The sequence below is a fragment of the Miscanthus floridulus genome, chromosome 2 (genome assembly GCF_019320115.1).
Source record: "Miscanthus floridulus cultivar M001 chromosome 2, ASM1932011v1, whole genome shotgun sequence".
Lineage (NCBI taxonomy): Eukaryota > Viridiplantae > Streptophyta > Magnoliopsida > Poales > Poaceae > Miscanthus > Miscanthus floridulus.
The window spans coordinates 105,958,687-105,982,148 of record NC_089581.1 but is presented as its reverse complement, the minus strand read 5'-3'; positions in this window follow the sequence as shown (position 1 = coordinate 105,982,148).

Genomic DNA, 23,462 nt, shown 5'->3' with positions numbered 1-23,462 from the left:
GGCAGATCCACCTCAGAGGCGTCGAGCGAGATGGAGACTAATCCTCTGTAACACCTTGGGTGTTAGCCTTGCATAACTTGACTTGCATAACATAAGCATGATCATCACTCATTCATAAACAAGTACTTACAATTGAAACATTTGATTGAAACGTCTGCAACATTTGCTTGTTATCGCATGTTTCTTTGTACATATGCAAATGATCATGAATGAAAACATGTACTTGGTAGATGTGAGTCACAAAAACATGTAACCACACTTGGGTTAGCAATTAGAGCATTGTTCATGAAAGTCACTTTTCATAACCAAGCCTTTAAGTCATATTTCATGTGATTACACTAAATGGCTCTATGAGTGACTACTACATGAAATGATAGAATGACCTTGCAAATTGCTTAAACATGCTTAGGATACCATCATGAACAACTTTGGTATTTAGGGCTAGGGCTAGTTTGGTCATTAAGCCATGCTTTGATGTGTATCCTCATTTAAAAGTGACATGTTTGACTAAAGTTGAACTAGATGTTAGAGACCTTGCATGGAGGAGTTTACTAAAGCAAAGTTGTAGTATTTGGTATAAGGAACAACTTTTATTTTTGGGTCATTGACTGATTTAGCTTCTAACATGCTTGAATAGGTCCCACAAAAATTAGGAAAATCAGCATTTCATGACTTAACAAAAATTTCTAAGTTGTTGATTGACTGACCGACTGACAGGCGATGTTTGGGGTGATATTACTCCGTTTCTATTGCGGATTAGAATGAGGTACTTGAACCAAAGTTGGAGCTGGTACATAGGACTACACAAGTCGTGTAGATCATTTGCACATTGGAGCTTTGGTTTAGCAGATAATTTGCCATGTAAACTCGCTGTCAGGCTCGAACCCGCGTTCACTGAATGAACTGAATCGCTCGGCACAGTGGCTGACCGTCACCAGGATAGAGCCGCTGCGTGGACGTCGCGATGGCCGCGCGTCGCCGTTGCCCTGACCACGCAGGCCACGATGCGCCTGAGCCCGGCGTTATCACCCCAGCTACCGCCCGCACTCAGCCGCGCCTCCATTTCGGATTTTCCCGGCTCTCCTTCGCTGTTCACAGCGCCAGCAGCAGTTGCAGCCTCGACGTCGCTCGCCGCCATCGCCATTGCCAGTCACTGCTAGCCTAGTCGCTTCTCCATCACCGCAACAGCACCACCGCCATCCCAGCGACTACCTACGTCTCCTAGTGCCCGCTGTTCAAGCTCGGTAAGCGCTAGCCCCGCGCACAGCCTCACCGGAGCTCTGCCGCCACCTCCGTCGCCGTGGTCCCACCTAACCAAACCACTGCAGGCCACGAGAGCGCGCGCAATAGGTTCCTTGTAGTCCAGCGATGCTCGTCCGAGCCTTAGGTCACGCCGCCGAGGTAGTCACCGGCGTACCGCCATCGTCCCGCCTCGCCGAGCCGCCATGGCCGCCGTCGTCGTCACTAGCGTCGACGATAGGGCCGGCCAAGTAGTGCAAAAGTTGCGCCTGGTTGAGTAGGTCGTGCCATGAAGACCTCACCACCGGCGAACTCGCCGTCGGCGAGCTTTGGCCGCGCCACCGTCTCACAGCGCCGCTGCTCTGTTCGTGTCTCACTGGCGTGTGGGGTCAACTGACCTGTGGGTCCCACGTGTCAGCGACTCCATGTTGTAAAGCCAGTCAGTTTGAATACAGATTTCATGTGTTTTTGTAATTTTTATATCTTCAGTTTGTTGGCTCCAAAAATTGTGCAATAAATTTTTGAGTGTACCTTAGGAAGTGTAGTATTTAGGAAAAATATGTTCTTGACTTGTACAGTAGAAAGTTTTGGAGATTTAAATGGGGATTTGAAATGTGCTTTTGAATGCAATCAAATTTGTTTATTTTATATCTAGAGTTCCTGTGCTCCAAAATTTATGAAATTTTTGTGGTAAGCTAGTATTAGCATATATGAACTCTGGTAAAAAATTTGAGGACCAGTGCATGTGTAGAGTTATAGTTATAGATTTTTCTTTTATGAATAGTTAATCCTTGCATGAATTTTTATAAATTATTTATGAGTCCAAAATTCATGAAATTTGTTGGAGGTAATTATAGTACCATATGGATGCTAAGAAAAATAGGAAATCTATTCCTTGACACTTTTCAATAGGGTTTTCTATTTATGCTATTTCAAGCCTTGCTTCCTTGTCATTTTTGTATAGGATGTTCTACTTAGTAAAATGGCATGAAATTTTTATAGTAGTCCTTTGATAGCATTAGTAAGGCACTGTAAATTTTTAAGAATTTATTAAGTATATATGATATATGTTTATTATTTAACCTAGATATCTAAATAAAATAATAAAGGCAATTAAATAAATAGTTTGGGCTTCACCATTATATTATCTTAAATGTATTTGGTATGCTTAAACTGTTGGTAGATTCTATGTTGTCAAATTTTGAATGATTACATAAAGTAGAAGTATTATTACTTTATATTGCATATTAAATAGTTTCCGGACTGATTCTAGAGTTTGATGAGTTGCATGTTGAAACTGATGTGTACTGTAAAAATGGTTAATAACAAAGTTGTAGAGAATTTGATAAGCTTTCCAAAAAGTCTAGGATCACTGGATTTGGATTTGTAGAACTCCAGTTATGAGTGAAACAAATAGCTGTTATTTTATGGTATAATCGATGCATTATGGAAGTAGATAATTAAATAACCGAGAAGAGATATGCACCTACTCAATAAACATGATGCACTTGTTAACATATATGCATTCATAATACTTATGCCACACTTATGCATCTAGGATCAGAGGAAGAGATCATGTTGCTGGAATTCAAAGAAGCAGAGGAAGGGAACCAGCAGGAGGATCCGCAAGCCGCAGCTCCCGAAGGCGTGGAGCAGAACCCTGAAGAGCTTCCGGAGTGTCCTGACCACCGCCCTACTTCCTTTCTACGAGGCAAGCCTCGGAGCATTATAAGTCTCCCAGTAATTTACAAATGTTTACTTACGTATTTATGGTTGATGCATTAGGTTATAAGAGTTGAATGAAACCACTTGATGCTTGTACATTCCTTGTCCAGATATTATACCTTTAACCGGTATAGGTCCAGGATCAAATAAATGCTTAGCCATGCTTAGACCAGTAGAAGTCGGGTGATATCCTGTCACCTGCGAGATATAGGTGGATACCGGAGCACGGTTGGCTATATCTGCCATCGTGGAACAGAACCATGAGGTAAAAGTAAATCGAGACCAGACGGGAGGTCGATAGAGAAGCAACAAGACATGGAGGTCTTGGGTGTGGATCTATCCCCGTCTGTGTCGATCAAGGACTGTACCGTTGTTGGAACTTCTGACAAGATTGAACGCATGCCTCTCACTTAGCTGGCTAGATAACTCGTTCCGACCGCGAAGCCGAGTAATTCAACTCAGACCAGGAATCGTTCTGTTGTGCACCCCTTCCGGGGAACGATCAGACTGAGCCCAAGGGCAGGCTTGGCCTGAGCATCCTGGCATCTGGTGTTCCAGATTGTGCGGCGTAGTACGGACCCACGAAATGTGTACCGGAGTTGTACCAAAGGTGACCTAAGGCTATCGTGGCTGATAAACCCGGGTTTGTGTTAGGAATAAATTCCCAGCTGGTTGAAATTGATTCGAATCGCCGTCTCTCCCGAATAGTGAGAAACTTGGCTAGCTCCAACATCGTAGTAACTGTGTATGAAACATGATGGTTCGGATGAAAATGGAATTACAATACCTGCTATGGTTACTATTGTATGCTTCTAAATGATATACCACATGTTTGGCACAAGATACTTGCTAATCTAGAAATGAATAGTTATAATTAACTTGATAAAGGAATCATAATTGTACAACGAATCAATTGCCTTTTTCGCAAAATGTTGTCAAGTTACATCCACTTATACAGCCTTGCATAATCCTTGGCGTCATTTTATTTCTGGTTCATGATGGGTAAGTCTAGCTGAGTACCTTCTCGTACTCAGGGTTTATTTTCCCATTGTTGCAGATGGCACTATGTACCATGGTTATTGCAAGAGTTGCTTCTATCCCGCCGTGGATGAGGAGTAAGCCTTGGGCAGGCTTCTTTAGTAACTCCTATCTTTGCTTTTGTGGACCATGATCTTATTTGGCACTGTATCAAACTATGTTGGAAACTTTATCTTTGAACTTATTTGCTTCCGCTTTATTTATCAAACTCGGTTTGTAATAACTTCTATTCGTACTCTGATGATGAAAAGTATCTATGAACTTTATGTAATATGTGGCATGTATGTTGAATCCTGTACGATCTTGGTTGTTGTAAATCGTTTATCGAGACCCGTCGTGGTACTCGACGGACTACTGGGTTTATATGGGTTCAAGTATGACAGTGTGACCGCTTGCGGATTGCCATTGTACTTGTATTCTTATAAATTGGTCGGTTCTGCGACATCCTCCATCAGAGCAAGATTCAACGTTAATTGTCACAAGTGTATTTAAAACAAAAGTTTTTGTTTTCCAAAAACCCTTCTCTAGCAACTAATAGTTATATAATAGGTATTGGAAATCTAAAGTGTGCCAATGATCACTTTCCTTATGCCCAAATTAAGGACTATTAGGTGGCTATTTAAGTACTAACATGGGGGTTTTTACTTCGTCGTCCATACGGCGTGCTATAGTATGGATGCCATTCACTTGAGTGGTAATGTATGGATCAAATGCCTCTACGCCAAGGTAAGATGATGAGTGTATGACCGCAAGATGTGAGAGTGCGGTCGGGAAGAGTTAGCTTTGGTACGGCTATGTATGCATGCTTGCATGTGTATATGGTACATATTTAATTGTGGGTTTAAATTATTGTCGGGTAGATTGATACGGAAGTATATGTATGGGTATACATATATGAAAGTATTTACAATTATATTCTGCATATTTCATTATGGGTTTAGGGCTGAAATGAAATTTTATGCAGGTACACTAACAACGAAACGTGTAGCTCGATTAGTTATGCTATTTATGAGAGAACGTATGTATGCCACCGTGTATACCGTTAGAAACAAATTTTTCCTAAGTTTGTGAGGACGTACGGCACAAGCATGCATCATGTTAAATTACCATTCACATAATTACATTGTTCCTCCCCGTATAAAATTTTTACTCGGTTATGTAACTCTTATCCATTATGGCATTGTCTCACCAAGGGGTACATGTTAATGGTGCAGATGGCATGCACCAAGCAGACTGCTCGCAAGTCCACCGGAGGCAGAGCTCCTAGCCGTCAGCTTGCTCCATGTACCCGTCAACGTCATACGTTTCTTGGAGAGTTTGGGATGCCTACACTCTTATGGAGAGTGCTCAGCTATGTAGGCTATCCTGATGGAATGGAACCCCGCTACTTCTGGGCGAATGAGCGGTTGGGAGAAGGTCTCTTAGTTACTATGGAGGCCGTTGTTTGTCCCTGAGGTGACGATTCTGAGTGGACAGGCTGGTATTATGAGTCAACTGGCAGGACTGCTGAAGAAGCAGCTGTCAGGGCAGCCTTTGGGATCCTGAGAGATATCATGGATCGTTTTCTTCAGGAGCTGGCAGCCGCTTTGGTTGGAGTTTTTCTGAGGGGCAACCCCTCCACTGACTCATGGCAGCAGGCAAGAGGAAGATCTTTGGAGATTGGTGCAGCAGAAGGGCAGAACAGCGATAACCCTTCCATGAGCGCCATGTTCGCAATGATGAGAGTGTTAGATGGAGTTGAAGGTAGCCTCAGACGTGTGTCTGGTGCTCTTGGTCATGCCCACGAGGATCGACGTCAACTTCAGAGGGAGCATGACGCCGAGATTGAGAGGCTCACTGAAGAGATGACTCGGTTAACTCACCAGCGAAATGTAGCTTGGTCCAGGGAAGATGTCCTAAGAGCTCGATAGTTTGAGCTGGGACAGCAGCTGGCCAATGTGGAAGAATACAACGATAATCTACATGAAGAGGTTCATCTACTAAACAATCAGCTCCACCCTTATGTCCCACCTGGAGCCGCAGAAATGGATCTAGAAGGGTACGAGGAAGAAGAAGTAGAGCCTGAAGAAGAAGTGGAACCTGAGGAAGGAGATGATCCTACGTCTGACCTCGATAGTGATCATGATGAGGATTAGATCGCTTAGCACTTAGTGGAAGGTCTAATGTATCACCTTTATTCATGTAATGGACCTGTAGTTCGAATTTGGCCTTAGTAACCCGACTATCATGTAATGTTGATTAATTGCACGTTTGGTTGAACATCAATGCAATTCTAGTCCTTTGTTGGTAATCACGATTTAAATTTGCATGCGTTATGAGCACGATAAGTGGTCAAATTGGTGATGTCATGTTGCGAGAATGAATTGTTATGCCTCTATTTTTATTGTGCTTTTGAGAATTTCTCTAGTAATTCTAGTTTGGCATGAGTACCTAGTTCATCTGAAATCTCTTGGCGTCAACCAATAATCGCTTATTGTTGTAACTTCGCAGATGACGCGCACCCGTGCTGGAGCTAGTGGCAGCTAGGATGGCAACCATGATGACTTGCCACCCCCACTGCAGCCGTCTGCTTAGGAATTCTTTACCCAGTTCCTGGGGAGCCAGAGGACAATGGAAGAAGCTTTGCACCTTATCGCGCAAACACTGCTCGTGGCCACCCACATCAACCAGGGGCCGAGCCAAATTAGCATAGTATATTCAAGGAGTTTCTGGACACGAAGCCTCTGATCTTTAAGGTGGCTGAGGAACCACTGCAGGCCGATGAGTGGCTGAATACCATTGAGCAGAAATTTCGTCTGCTAAGGGTCACAGAGCACCTGAAAGCTGAATATGCTTCTCATCAATTGCAAGGACCAGCAGGGATCTGGTGGACACATTTCCTGTCATCCTTGCCTGCTAATGCGTGAGTGACCTGGGAACAGTTTAAACTGGCTTTTAGGGGACACCATATTCCCCTAGGCCTGATGCACATGAAAGCAGCCAAATTTATGAGGCTCACTCAAGGAACAAAGTCACTCACCGAATATATGCACGCATTCAACAACTTGTCAATATATGCTCCAAGTTTTGTGGATACTGAAGAGAAAAAGATAGAGAGTTTCAAGCGAGGTTTGGGTACCAAACTGATGAAGACTATGGCAAATTCTAGATGTGCCACTTACAATGAGTTTATTAGTGATGCCTTGACCCAAGAAAACCACAACAACATGCATGCAGTTGCTAAGGGTCACAAAAGGACATATGAGGCCGGTGCATCCGGATCTTTCTAGTCTAAAGCACCTATCACAGCTAGGCCACAATTCTGTCCACCTGCACCCAAGTTTAGGCCTCCACCACCAAAAGCTCAGAATAATAGGCCACAGAAACCATTCCGTAAGGCGTTCACTATTGCCTTACCAAAAGGAAATGGCAATCAGGACAGCTCCACCGGATTCAGAAGTAATCAACTATGTTTCAACTGCAACCAACTGGGTCATTGGTCCAAGGAATGCCCCCACCCCAAGAGGAATGGCAACCCAAATCAGAACAATCAGAGGCAGGCGAATGCCAGGGCACGTCAGGGACAAGTGCATTATACCGCTGTGGAGGAAGTGCCCGCCGGAGAAGTTGTCACGGCTGGTATGTTTCTTGTCAACAAGCATCCCGCTGTTGTTTTATTTGATTCAGGAGCTTCTCATTCATTTATGAGTCAAGCATTTGCATCTAGACATGATCAAGAAATAATTAAAGTAAGCAAAGGCGGTTTTAACATAAGTTCAGCAGGGGGAACCGTTGCTACCAAAAAGATAGTCAAAAATGTACTCATCTCGATACAAGGGAGGGAGTACACAACAGATTTGATAATATTGCCGGGGTTGTCGATAAGTGTAATCTTAGGCATGAATTGGATAAAGTATCATGGTGCTCTTATTGACACTAGCACCCACACTATTATGTTGAGAGAACCCATGGGAGGGAATGCTTTTCTAGTCCCACTCTCCCGCGATTTCAAACCCCTACATTTAGCCTGTGCTATCCAAACCACCACCATATGTGATATCCCTGTGGTTTGTGAGTTTCTGGATGTATTTCCCAAGGAGTTACCAGGTCTACCACTGGATAGGGACGTGGAATTTAAGATTGAATTAGTGCCAGGTGCCGCACCCATATCCAGAAGGCCCTATAGAATGCCACCCAATGAGTTAGCGGAACTTAAAGTTCAATTGCAAGATCTATTGGACAAGGGTCTTATCCAACCTAGCTCATCTCCGTGGGGATGTCCAGCATTGTTTGTGAAAAAGAAAGATAAGTCACTGAGAATGTGTGTAGATTACAGACCACTCAATGCGGTGACCATCAAGAACAAATATCCGTTGCCCCGCATAGACATCTTGTTCGATCAGCTAGTAAAGGCAAAGGTATTATCCAAAATTGACTTGAGATCAGGTTACCATCAGATAAAGATCAGACCGGAGGATATACCTAAAACTGCTTTCTCTACTAGATACGGCTTATACAAGTATTTGGTTATGTCTTTCGGACTAACAAATGCTCCAGCCTATTTCATGTACCTGATGAACTCGGTATTCATGCCCGAACTTGATAAGTTCGTGGTCGTGTTTATCGACGACATATTGATTTATTTAGAAAATGAGTCAGATCATGAGGAGCATCTGAGGATTGTCCTATCCAGACTGAGGGAGCATAAGCTATATGCCAAGTTTAGCAAATGTGAATTTTGGATGAGCAAAGTACCTTTCTTAGGTCACATTTTATCAAGAGATGGAATCTCAGTAGACCCATCCAAAGTACAAGAGGTCATGGATTGGAAAGCCCCAACTTCGGTTCATGAAGTTCGGAGTTTCCTAGGGTTAGCAGGATATTATCACCAGTTTATTCCAGACTTCTCAAAGATAGCTAAGCCTATGACCAGACTACTTCAGAAAGATGAGAAGTACAAATGGACACTAGAATGTGAAATAGCTTTTCACACTCTCAGAACTTTGTTGACTACAGCACCTGTGTTAGCACAACCAAACATTGAAAAGTCATTTGATGTATTTTGTGATGCATCAGGAATAGGTTTGGGATGTGTACTTATGCAAGAAGGGAGAGTAATTGCATATGCCTCTCGACAATTGAGAAAACATGAAGTCAACTACCCTACACATGATTTGGAACTTGCAGCCGTTGTTCATGCATTAAAGATATGGAGACATTACTTGTTGGGCAATGTATGTCATATCTATACTAACCACAAAAGTCTCAAGTATATCTTTACCCAGCCAGAACTAAACATGAGACAACGAAGATGGTTAGAATTGATTAAGGACTACAATTTAGAAGTGCATTACCATCCTGGTAAAGCTAATGTAGTAGCCGATGCACTTAGTCGGAAGTCCCATTGCAACACTGTGGAAGCATTGTTGGAAGATGGATTCAACTTGTTACATCCTGCTGTACTACACAATATCACAATCAGTTGTTCACTTGAGAGCAAAATCATAGAGCTACAGCAGACAGATGTAGGAATAAGTCATATCAAGAGAAAATTGCAAGAGCAAGAAACCAAACATTTTAGATTGGACGAAAGAGGTGTATTATGGTTTGAGGACCGACTAGTAGTACCAAAAGACTGTGAGCTAAGGAATCAAATTTTAGAAGAAGCTCACTCATCCAAATTGTCTATCCATCCGGGTAATAGTAAAATGTATCAAGATTTAAGAACCCGTTTTTGGTGGACTAAGATGAAGAAAGAGATCGCAGCCTATGTTGCTAGGTGTGATAACTGCAGTAGAGTGAAAGCCGTCCATATGAAAACTGCTGGATTACTTCAGCCATTGCCGATTCTAGGATGGAAATGGGAGGAAATCAGCATGAACTTTATTATAGGCCTTCCAACAACGCCACAAGGTCACGATTCAATATGGGTTATTGTTGACCGTCTCACCAAGTCAGCACATTTTGTACCAGTTCACACAACATATCACGTGGGGAAATACTCTGAGTTATATGTTTCCCAGATCGTGAGACTACATGGAGTACCTAGGACCGTAATCTCAGATCGAGGACCACAGTTCATAGCTCGTTTCTGGGAGCACTTACACTAGGCTTTGGGAACCAAGCTAATCAGAAGTTCAGCTTACCAGCCGCAAACTTCAGGACAGACAGAGCGAGTGAACCAAATCCTAGAAGATTTACTTAGAGCTTGTGTTATATCTTCAAAAGGTTCATGGGAGAAATGGTTACCTTTAGTTGAATTCTCCTATAACAACAGTTATCAAGCGAGTATCAAAATGGCTCCATTTGAAGCCTTGTATGGCAGAAAGTGTAGAACTCCATTGAATTGGATTGAGCCCGGTGAAAGGAGATACTTTGGTATTGATTTTGTCAATGAAGCCGAAGAGCAAGTACGTATCATCCAACAACACATGAAGGCAGCTCAATCAAGACAGAAGAGTTATGCCGACAGAAGAAGAAGACCACTAACTTTTGAAGTGGGTGACTATGTATACTTGAGAGTATCACCCATGAAAGGTGTGAAAAGATTTGGGATGAAAAAGAAGCTTTCACCAAGATATGTAGGGCCATACAAAATTTTGGAACGAAAAGGGAAGGTTGCGTATAAGTTACAACTTCCACCAGAGATGAGTGCAATCTTTGATGTGTTCCATGTTTCTCAGCTAAAAAAATGTCTTCGAGTACCGGAAGAAGCTATTGCACCCACCAACGTGCAGCTCCAATCAGATTTGACCTATGTAGAAAAGCCAATTCGAGTATTAGAAGAGATGGAGAGAGTGACAAGGAGTAAGATTATTAAGTTCTATAAGGTGGTGTGGAACAATCATAGTGAACAAGATGCTACGTGGGAAAGAGAAGATTATCTACGAGAAGTTTATCCCGCCTTTTTCCATGAATGGTAGGTCTTGCAAATCTCGGGACGAGATTTTTATAAGGGGGAGGGGCTGTAACACCTCGGGTGTTAGCCTTGCATAACTTGACTTGCATAACATAAGCATGATCATCACGCATTCATAAACAAGTATTTACAATTGAAACATTTGATTGAAACATCTACAACATTTGCTTGTTATCGCATGTTTCTTTGTACATATGCAAATGATCATGAATGAAAACATGTACTTGGTAGATGTGAGTCACAAAAACATGTAACCACACTTGGGTTAGCAATTAGAGCATTGTTCATGAAAGTCACTTTTCATAACCAAGCCTTTAAGTCATATTTCATGTGATTACACTAAATGGCTCTATGAGTGACTACTACATGAAATGATAGAATGACCTTGCAAATTGCTTAAACATGCTTAGGATACCATCATGAACAACTTTGGTATTTAGGGCTAGGGCTAGTTTGGTCATTAAGCCATGCTTTGATGTGTATCCTCATTTAAAAGTGACATGTTTGACTAAAGTTGAACTAGATGTTAGAGACCTTGCATGGAGGAGTTCACTAAAGCAAAGTTGTAGTATTTGGTATAAGGAACAACTTTTATTTTTGGGTCATTGACTGATTTAGCTTCTAACATGCTTGAATAGGTCCCACAAAAATCAGGAAAATCAGCATTTCATGACTAACAAAAATTTCTAAGTTGTTGATTGACTGACCGACTGACAGCCGATGTTTGGGGTGATATTACTCCATTTCTGTTGCGAATTAGAATGAGGTACTTGAACCAAAGTTGTAGCTGGCACATAGGACTACACAAGTCATGTAGATCGTTTGCACGTTGGAGCTTTGGTTTAGCAGATAATTCGTCGTGTAAACTCGATGTCAGGCTCGAACCCGCGTTCACTGAATGAACTGAATCGCTCAGCACAGTGGCCGACCGTCGCCAAGATAGAGCTACCGCGTGGACGTCGCAATGGTCGCGCGTCGCCGTTGCCCTGACCACGCAGGCCACGACGCGCCTGAGCCCAGCGTTATCACCCCAGCTACCGCCCGCACTCAGCCACGCCTCCATTTCATATTTTCTCGGCTCTCCTTCGCCGTTCACAACGCCCGCAGCAGCTGTAGCCTCGATGCCGCTCGCCGCCATCGCCATTGCCAGTCACCGGCTAGCCTAGTCGCTTCTCCATCACCGCAACAGCACCACCGCCATCCCAGTGACTCCCTGCGTCTCCCAGTGCCCGCTGTTCAAGCTCGGTAAGCTCTAGCCCCGTGCACAGCCTCACCGGAGCTCTGCCACCACCTCTGTCGCCGTGGTCCCACCTAACCAGACCACTACAGGCCACGAGAGCGCGCGCAATAGGTTCCTTGTAGTCCAGCGATGCTCGTCTGAGCTTTAGGTCACGCCGCCGAGGTAGTCACCAGCGTACCACCGTCATCCCGCCTCGCCGAGCCACCATGGCCACCGTCGTCGTCGCTAGCGTCGACGATAGGGCCGGCCAAGTAGTGCAAAAGTTGCGCCTGGTTGAGTAGGTCGTGCCGTGAAGACCTCACCGCCGGCGAACTCACCGTCGGCGAGCTTTGGCCGCGCCACCGTCTCACAGCGCCGCTGCTCTATTCGTGTCTCACTGGCGTGTGGGGTCAACTGACCTGTGGGTCCCGCGTGTCAGCGACTCCATGTTGTAAAGCCAGTCAGTTTGAATGCAGATTTCATGTGTTTTTGTAATTTTTGTATCTTAAGTTTGCTGGCTCCAAAAATTGTGAAATAAATTTGTGAGTGTACCTTAGGAAGTGTAGTATTTAGGAAAAATATGTTCTTGACTTGTACAGTAGAAAGTTTTGGAGATTTAAATGGGGATTTGAAATGTGCTTTTGAATGCATTCAAATTTGTTTATTTTATATCTAGAGTTCCTGTGCTCCAAAATTTATGAAATTTTTGTGGTAAGCTAGTATTAGCATATATGAACTCTGGTAAAAATTTGAGGACCAGTGCATGTGTAGATTTATAGTTATAGATTTTTCTTGTATGAATAGTTAATCCTTGCATGAATTTTTATAAATTATTTATGAGTCCAAAATTCATGAAATTTGTTGGAGGTAATTATAGTACCATATGGATGCTAAGAAAAATAGTAAATCTGTTGCTTGACACTTTTCAATAGGGTTTTCCATTTATGCTATTTCAAGCCTTGCTTCCTTGTCATTTTTGTATAGGATGTTCTACTTAGTAAAATGACATGAAATTTTTATAGTAGTCCTTTGATAGCATTAGTAAGGCACTGTAAATTTTTGAGAATTTATTAAGTATATCTGATATATGTTTATTATTTAACCTAGATATCTAAATAAAATAATAAAGTCAATTAAATAAATAGTTTGGGCTTCACCATTATATTATATTAAATGTATTTGGTATGCTTAAACTGTTGGTAGATTCAATGTTGTCAAATTTTGAATGATTACATGAAGTAGAAGTATTATTACTTTATATTGCATATTAAATAGTTTCTGGACTGATTCTAGAGTTTGATGAGTTGCATGTTGAAACTGATGTGTACTGTAAAAATGGTTAATAACAAAGTTATAGAGAATTTGATAAGCTTTCCAGAAAGTCCAGGATCACTGGATTTGGATTTGTAGAACTCCAGTTATGAGTGAAACAAGTAGCTGCTATTTTATGGTATAATCGATGCATTATGGAAGTAGATAATTAAATAACCGAGAAGAGATATGCACCTACTCAATAAACATGATGCACTTGTTAACATATATGCATTCGTAATACTTATGCCATACTCATGCATCTAGGATCGGAGGAAGAGATCACGTTGCTGGAATTCGAAGAAGTAGAGGAAGGGAACCAGCAGGAGGATCCGCAAGCCGCAGCTCCCGAAGGCGTGGAGCAGAACCCTGAAGAGCTTCCGAAGTGTCCTGACCACCGCCCTACTTCCTTTCTACGAGGCAAGCCCCGGAGCATTATAAGTCTCCCAGTAATTTACAAATGTTTACTTACATATTTATGGTTGATGCATTAGGTTATAAGAGTTGAATGAAACCACTTGATGCATGTACATTCCTTGTCCAGATATTATATGTTTAACCGGTATAGGTCCAGGATCGAATAAATGCTTAGCCATGCTTAGACCGGTAGAAGTCGGGTGATATCATGTCACCTGCGAGATATAGGTGGATACCGGAGCACGGTTGGCTATATCTGCCATCGTGGAACAGAACCATGAGGTAAAAGTAAATCGAGACCAGACGGGAGGTCGATAGAGAAGCAACAAGACATGGAGGTCTTGGGTGTGGATCTATCCCCGTCTGTGTTGATCAAGGACCGTACCGTTGTTGGAACTTCTGACAAGATTGAACGCATGCCTCTCACTTAGCTGGCCAGATAACTCGTTCCGACCGCGAAGCCGAGTAATTCAACTCAAGCCGGGAATCGTTCTGTTGTGCGCCCCTTCCGGGGAACGATCAGACTAAGCCCAAGGGCAGGCTTGGCCTGAGCATCCTGGCATCTGGTGTTCCAGATTGTGCGGCGTAGTACGGACCCGCGAAATGTGTACCGGAGTTGTACCAAAGGTGACCTAAGGCTATCGTGGCTGGTAGACCTAGGTTTGTGTTAGGAATAAATTTCCAGCTGATTGAAATCGATTTGAATCGCCGTCTCTCCCGGATAGTGAGAAACTTGGCTAGCTCCAACATCGTAGTAACTGTGTATGAAACACGATGGTTCGGATGAAAATGGAATTACAATACTTGCTATGGTTACTATTGTATGCTTCTAAATGATATACCACATGTTTGGCACAGGATAGTTGCTAATCTAGAAATGAATAGTTATAATTAACTTGATAAAGGAATCATAATTGTACAACGGATCAATTGCCTTTTTCGCAAAATGTTGTCAAGTTACGTCCACTTATACAGCCTTGCATAATCCTTGGCGTCATTTTATTTCTGGTTCATGACGGGTAAGTCTAGCTGAGTACCTTCTCGTACTCAGGGTTTATTTTCCCATTGTTGCAGATGGCACTGTGTACCATGGTTATTGCAAGAGTTGCTTCTATCCCGCCGTGGATGAGGAGTAAGCCTTGGGCAGGCTTCTTTAGTAACTCCTATCTTTGCTTTTGTGGACCGTGATCTTATTTGGCACTGTATCAAACTATGTTGGAAACTTTATCTTCGAACTTATTTGCTTCCGCTTTATTTATCAAACTCGGTTTGTAATAACTTCTATTCGTACTCTGATGATGAAAAGTATCTGTGAACTTTATGTAATATGTGGCATGTATGTTGAATCCTGTACGATCTTGGTTGTTGTAAATCGTTTATCGAGACCCGTCGTGGTACTCGACGGACTACCGGGTTTATATGGGTTCAAGTATGATAGTGCGACCGCTTGCGGATTGCCATTGTACTTGTATTCTTATAAATTGGTCGGTTCTGCGACATCCTTGGCCCTCGGGTGAGACCGAGCCCACCCCAAAGGCGCCGAGCGAGGTGGAACCAAGCTCCTGTTACCCCAGTAAGGGGTGAAGCAACGCTCTTGTGTGTCCAGAAGTTTTTAACGTTCGGTGGTTATTGGTTCCACCTTCTGGGGTACCCCGGTATTATGTCCCCGACAATATGAAAGTGAGGCAAACCAAACAAGGAGACAAAATTATTTTCTAGAGTTCAGATCCCCACTTGGATCCTACATCTCTGTTGTGGAAGCCATGAGCAACCACCCATAGTCAAGCTGTAGCTAGATTTCTTTCAACCACTTTCTACACTTGGATCTACAAATGCCAAGAGAGGGGTGAATAGGTTGAAATTCTTACACGCAAACTTGAAACAATGGATCAGTGACTGTCGGAAGTTCTGACGCAAACTCGTCCCAACTTCCAACTCTCACAAAGAGCTACAAAATTAGAGATAAATGAACTTTAAATTAGGAACTGTTGATTACCCGACTACCTAAGAGACAAATGAAGATGTTGAGGTGCTTCCTTGCCCTTAGAACATCACCAATTTGTAGATCAGGGCCAATACCTAAGAAATAGCTATAGGGGGAAGCAGACAACTAAAAAAAGTAATTCCAAACAATCACAACAACAATAAGCACACGGAACATAAAGATTTATCCTGAGGTTTGGCCACCCCATGAAGGAGGGCATGCGTCCTTATTGTTAAGATGACCACAATGGTCGGAGTCTCTTTCCACCTCCTTGCCTCTCCCAAGCAAACACAAAGGTCAACTTGAGTTCTTCATTAGAAAATCAAGGTTAATACAAACTTCCTAGGGTTCTTCCAAAGATCAGGGAGCTCCCGGGTGATGACTAGCTAGCTAGGGGCAAAGCCCTAAGAGTAACAAATGTAATTCGAAATGAATTGATAAATAAATCAAGTGTTCAAGCTTGCTTCGATGTTTTCTCACTAAATCCCTTCTCTCAACTCAAACTCTTGCAAGATTTGAAGCTAGGAGCAAGCATGAGAAGAGAAGAGGGCTTTGAATGCTAGAGAGGAGCTTTGTGTGAAGGTTGGTCATGAGTAATGGCATGGGTAATGACTAGAAAGGTGGGAGTTGGTATTTATACCACAAAGTGAAACCAACCATTCAGAGCGGTGCTAGAACTTTTGAAGGATAGGTGTTGGAACTTTCAACAACTAGGGTTTTTGTATGAGGTACAATACAGACACGACATCTTAAGGGTGTGTGAGAAGATTCATCAAAACTTCCGACAACTATTGGAACTTCCAACACAACTGTCGACAACTACCTACGCAAGCAAAACATTAGAAATTTTGATGATAGTCAGAACTTCTAACGGTCGAAAGTACTTCCGATGATGCCTGAAGGGGCTACGCAACTCCTCACCGAAACTTCTAACACCAGTCAAAACTTCCGACAGACGAGACCTCTAAACTAAGCCCGAAGTGGTCGTGCTGTGTTTGAGTTTCTCTCAATTGATTTTAATTAAATACTTGAGCATTCTATCATCGTCATACCACATATATTTGCATCCCTCTTTGTAGTGCGACGATTCCTAAACTCAAATTCAAAGTGGAAAATGAATAGAAGCCACTTGAGTTCGTACACCATTTAAACTTTGAATTGAGGGGTGCCATTTCCTAGAAACTTTCCTTTAAAATTTTCAAGGGACTAGAACCTGCAATGTCACTCGATAAACTCGTTATTCTCTAATTTGGATGTTATCAATACACCAAAACCACAACAGGGGCAAATGCACTTTCACATGGCCTTAAATGGAGCCACCTTGAGCTATGACTTTGGATATCTCCAACCATTTGATGAAGACTATACCTTTTATCCAAAAGTCATCTTTCCAAATAATTCAACAATGATTTGACCCTCCACATCAATATGGATTTGTATAGCTTGACTACTAGTACCTCGACACAATAAAAGTACTCTCTTCTTCACCTCAATCTTGGTTCCCTCGGTCTTTAAGCCATTGCTTGCCTTTCACCTTCGCTCAATCCCTCGAAGCCCTTTCCTTGCTATCTTCACTCAATCAAGCCATCAAGTCACATCTTGCTTTTAATCAACTTTAAGCATACATTGAAAACAATTTCATTTGCATTGTTATCTTATGCTTGAACTAGATTGTTTCCATTGATTTCTTTCTCCATAATTTTCATCGAAAGACCATTCAAGCATTAACAACTGACCGCCAATATGAAAACCATTTTTCAATATCTTTGGTTTGAACTAGCAAGCTTTTTATGAGTGAGACCAATCCATGTGCAAACTCTCATGTCCCATCTTTAATATCAACACACTTGCTTACCAATTCATCAACCTTGAAACCCAGATTTTAACCTTGCATGATATGACCAACCTTCATATTTAAATACCAAAGAATATCAATCAAACCATGTTTCTTTTGTTATATTCATCACATGCGTATCATTCATGCATTTCATATATAAACTTAAGACTCGTTTATCAAATATGTCATTTGCTTCATGATAGGAGCCAAGTCACATATCATCGTGACTAAATAGCTGCAAATCTCATGAAATATATTGGGCTTTTAATCATACCAAAACCCACTTAGGGCATGGATACACTTTCAATCTTTAGTGTATCTATTTGGTATTTGCAGATTTTAACATACGTATCCTATGTAGTATGTTTTATTTTGAGGCCTCTATTATTTTCTTTAAGGCACAATAGCCATTTTGGTCTCTCAGCTATTACTCGAGGCTTAATTTTATTTCTAAACTTTCAAAACGGCCGTTTATGTCATCAAACTTTAGTTTTAGGCTCAATTTCATCCTGCAACTATGAAGATGATCATTTTAGTCCTTAAATTTTGCATTTTGAGCTCAATTTCTTCTATAAACTATCAAAGTGCATTTACCTTTTTTTCAACTCAATTTTTTGTATATTCAAAAAGAAAACTTTATATTTTAGGCACAATTTCATCCATAAACTATCAAAATTATAGATATGCTATTGTTTCAATATATGCATGTATTCTTAAAGAATAAATAGTGTTTGAGGCAACTGTAATTGCTCCCACAAATATCATTTCGTCGAATATATAAAAATGGTACCATTATAAGGTAACACTAAAAATAACAACTTGGAATTGTTAATGGCCACAAAAGAGTTTTTAGATGAATATTATTTGTCTATCTCCAATCGCTGGTGGTGTTGGACCTAACCAGGTGCAACAGTGCAACGTTCCATGTATAACATAGACAAAGTTGAGTTGAAAATAAATGTTTAAAGAACAAAATACACTTTGATAGTTTATAAATGAAATTTAGCCCAAAATGCAAAGTTTGAGGACTAAAACGATTATCTTCATAGCTTTAGGATGAAATTGAGCCTAAAAGTAGGAAGTTTAAGGACTAAAACGACCGTTTTAAAATTAAAGGATGAAACTAAGTCTCGAGTAATAGTTGAGGGATCAAAATGACTATCGTACCTTTCTTTAAATACGTAGACTATAACTTGCACTTGCATTTCGTAAGGAAGCGAGCAATACGTGGCTAGAGTTTATATTCAAGTTTCTTTTGTAGGCATAGCATCGCTTCCTCGTTTTCTTTTGTCTCTTTGTCAGTATTGCTACAGATACAGCGGCACCGAAAGCTGTGCGGTAGGCGGGAATTAGCGAAGCCAGTTGTTTACCGCTAATACAGCTGTGAGTACGGAGTATTATCAACGGGCGATTAAAAAAAAAGGTTTGTCTTTTTTGGCGTGCAACGGGGGGAGGAATCAATCGGAGGGAGGGCCAAATTGTTTTTTGCGTTTTCTTTTGCTTTCCTTTGGCTTTCTTCTTCTTTCCCACTCCCGCCATCTCACCTTTTTTTTCTTCGCTCGTCGTCACCATTTGGAGGGACACGTACCAGCGCGGCCATTCGGCGGGCGGCCGAGGTGCGCCCCATCTGGGCCCGCATGGCAGGGAGGCGGGACGCCGCGGGTATGGCGTGAGCGAGGTGCGCACGGCGACGAGTGCCGCTGGAGGCTGGCTGGCTGGCTGGAGCGCACGCATCGGTGGCTGGTCAGAGTCAGAGTCTCAGCAGCGCGAGGGGGTCAGAGGGAGCAGGAGGCTGGCTGGCATGTGGGCCCCGGTGCCGCCCGAGGTCAGTCCAGGATGCCACGATTCCAGGGCCTGTCACGTGACCGGGGAGCCCGCCGAGGAACATGTGTGGGCCCCGCTGCCCGCTCGGTTTCCGAGGATGTAGGGCGGGCTGGCCGGCCGGCCGGCCGGCCTGACTTTACCGCTGCGAGTGGGTCCCGCCACGCCCCTCCACGCCGGGGGAAATCGATCGAGCTGGTATTTGCCTTGGCGCTCAAAAAGATGCGCTCGTGCTCCAGGCAGGCAGGCTCCGCTCCAGCCTCCAGGCCTCCAGGGCCAGGAGAGGACTGTCCGCTCTTCTGCCCGTACTACACGGAGAGGTCGAGGCTCGAGAGCTTGGGTGCAAGTAGGGAGGCATGCAACGTGTGTGTGTCGTATCTTGTTGATCCCGATGGAATTTGTTACGGGTCGTAGACAGAGCGTCTTTTTTCGTTGGGACATGTGGATAACACGGCACGTCAAGCGCTACGCGACGGGAGCTGCAATGCAAGGCCGTCCCGTCCCAACCGTCCCAGGGCAGGTGCAGCGCCCACACAGACACGGGACAGGACGTGCGCGGTGCGGGTCTCTCCACTCTGATCCGAGCGTCAATCAACAAGACAAGAAGAGCTACCGCCGGGTCGCGAGGAGGGAGTCCATGCTGGGGCTGGGGTTGGGTGGATGGTCTGTCATCTCCTCATCAGTCAGGAGTCAGGACACGGGACTGGACGACGACCCAACCACTCTTCCTTCCTGCGGCCTGTGCACTGTGCTGCCCCCGCGGCGGCTGCGAGCCTGCGACCACACGCACACGCACACGCACACGCACACACCGGATGTCCGGATCAAACTTTTTACTCTCAAAAAAGGCGCGTGCATGGTAGCCGTATGTGCAACGGAGTACTTTGGGCCGCTGATGCGGGTTTTATGTGCAAGATTTGGATGCATTGATCTGCGGCCGTACTTGATCCTACTATTGATGGACTCTTACGGCGACTTGAAAATTTCTAACACCAGATGGCCAGCACAATGCACAAGTAGTTCAGCCAACCAGCGTGCACTGGAGTAGCGGCAGTACGTACTACTAGCGCAGGGTACGCGAGCAAGCAGGCAGCGTACGTGTGCCTCCGCCATCACGCCACATGCATGCATGCTGACCCGTCTGCCGGCCCGCGCGTAAATGCCTTGCCTTTTGTGATGTGCTGCTACTGGTTGGTACTGCTACGGATCACCGCGTGGCATCTGGATGCACCTACTCCAAGCAGGGTCATGTTTAGTTCTCCCGATTCCTGAATTTGGCACTATAAAAAAGAAAATTCCTTATCACATCAAACTTACGGTACATGTATGGAGTACTAAATGTTGACGAAATTAAAAACTAATTGTACAGTTTGGTTGTACTTTGCGAGACGAACGTTTTGAGCCTAATTAGTCAACGATTGGACAATTATTACCAAATAAAAACAAAACGCTATTGTAGCTACAGTAGCCCCCAGGAAATCCGGCGGCGCCGATTCGGTGGCCAACTAAACATGGCCCAGATTGTGAGATTGCCGTATGTACTGTTTATACTCGACCGAATGTACAACCGATGAGTAGCTTCTTATTGAAGTTTTACACCTGTCTTAGGATGCGTGGCCAAACCCATAAATGCAAATATTGTGGGATGGAGGGAGGGAGGAGTGGGCACAAGCAAAGGACTACAGCTCTACTGCTCTACTACCCTCTAGCGGCGCCGGTGCGTGTATGTATGGATCTGGTGGGGAGCAGGCAGTTTAGCAGGTTAGACCTTGTTTAGTTCAAAAAGTTTTCTCAAAAAGTGATAGAGTAGTCATCACATCGAATCTTACGATACGTGCATGGAGTATTAAATATAGACGAAAAAAACTAATTGTACAGTTTGGTTGGAAATCACGAATGCTTTGAGCCTAATTAATCTATGGTTGAACACTAATTGCTAAATAAAAACGAAAGTGCTACCGTAGCTAAATTTCTAAATTTCACCACCTAAACCAGACCTTATTATTACGTGAGCTAGCTCCGCCGGCCCGTCAACCAAGCTCCAGATCAGCCCAAACAGCCCATTGCCAAAGCCAGCCCATCTATAACAAAAGACTCGAGAGGAAGGAAATGCCCAGCAAAAATCACCACACCAGTACGCCCTTGGATCCAGCGGCCCATCAGGTCCATTTTGTTTTCTTGGTGTCTGCGTCCTAGTCCCATCAGAGCATGGCTACTAATACAGCCGACTGGCTCTAAGGATCTTCGTAGCCTACCAGCGGTGGAGACATGATTTTTGTAGAGCCTGGGCAAGACGCAACGTAATACTAAGGATACGTTTGGCAAGTTTGGTGGAACTTAAGCTCTTTTGAACGTTTGGCAAAAACAACGCAAGTGATAATTTTATAATAGTTTGTATTATGTCTGTGAAGGGGAGCCAAGAAAAGCTAGGCTGTGGCTCCTCTAATAAAAGGCTCTAGCTCCTCTAGGCTTCTGGCTAGTGTAGTGGGTTCCTGGCTACAGGTTCCCTAGAATAGGGTTCCTGGCTAGTGTAGCGGGTCCTAACGTCTATCACTGTTATGTCTTGTTTGGATGAGATTCTAAAATCCGGATTCTGGCGTTTCTTGGATTCTATGTCTGTGTGTTAGAATCTCAAGAGTTTTAGGTTGTTTGGATCGAATTCTAGGACTTTGAGATTTTTTCTATCCGAATTCTCATAATCCAGCCTTATGGATCCAAACGCTATCTAGGGCCTGTGTATTAAAAACATTTCAATGCAAGTTGCTCCGAATCTTGTTACAGTTGTGACGGGGTTGTTCACCTTGGCCTATCTGGCAATACGTTACGTGGTATAGGCACTGATGCTGGTAGTAGCATTAAGATTATCTTCACTATTGTAGTATTATACATACTACATTCTGCTACCAGGTGAGCCCGGGCACCGGCCTAGGGTGGCCGGGCCTTGGCTCTGCCTCTGCAGCCTACCTCTCTACTCATCTGTATAGGCCAGGTTTGTTTCTCTTATAATCTATCTTTTTTAGTTAGTTTGTTTAGTTGAAACAGTATTTTTCTCTCACAAACAAATCAGCCGGAACAGTGTTTCAGCTTGTTTTTTCAGCGAAACGAACGGAGTCATAGTAGTTAAAATTCTTCATTATTAATACATGGCTCACTTTGTCTCTCATAAAATTTTTCGGTTCTTGTGTCTGAACCAGCTATAAGCTTACAACCCACTTCTTCTCTCATCTCTCTTCTCCACATCAGCATTTAGCCTGCTTACAGTTTGTTATTATACTTGCTTTTAGACGAGTGAGAACTCAAAAGTAGGGATATGAAATGAGTCCTGGATATCCGCGATGGCTTAGTGATGTGTGTAAAATGTAAGACAACCAAGAGTCTAACTACAAACCTCCTGCCAAATTTAACGTTTTCGACCCCACCTCATATAAAAGGGTTAGCTTAAGCATAGTGATATGTACTCTAAAAACAATATATGTTGTTCTAACCCCACAATATATCATGTCAACATGCTTATGAACCACTAGAAGCCACATCCTAAATTTGTCTTGTTTGGCTTCTTTTTTCAGTTGAAACAGTATTTTTCTCTCACAACAATTCAGCCTGAAATAGTGTTTTTCAGCCAGTTTCAGCCAAAATTCTACCAGCCGAACGGGACCATACCTGATCAAGACTGACAAACAAGTCTGTATACAGTGAGTGAGGAAGTTTCTTCATATGCATAGACTGTACGACGCCTCCCTCAACCTAGGACGCAATGATCCGTTCACTTCCCAAACCTATCCCTGTTCTCAAACAAGTTCATGAGTTTGTGATAGTTCCCAGTCTTGAGGCTATCCGCACTCGTCGACCTCTATTTTCCATCTCTAAAAAGGAATATTCTATCCTAGTCATCGAGATTCTCTACTCTATCCTTATTTCTCCCGCACCCGTGTTATCTCTATCTCATACTCTATACCAACTACTCCATATTTTA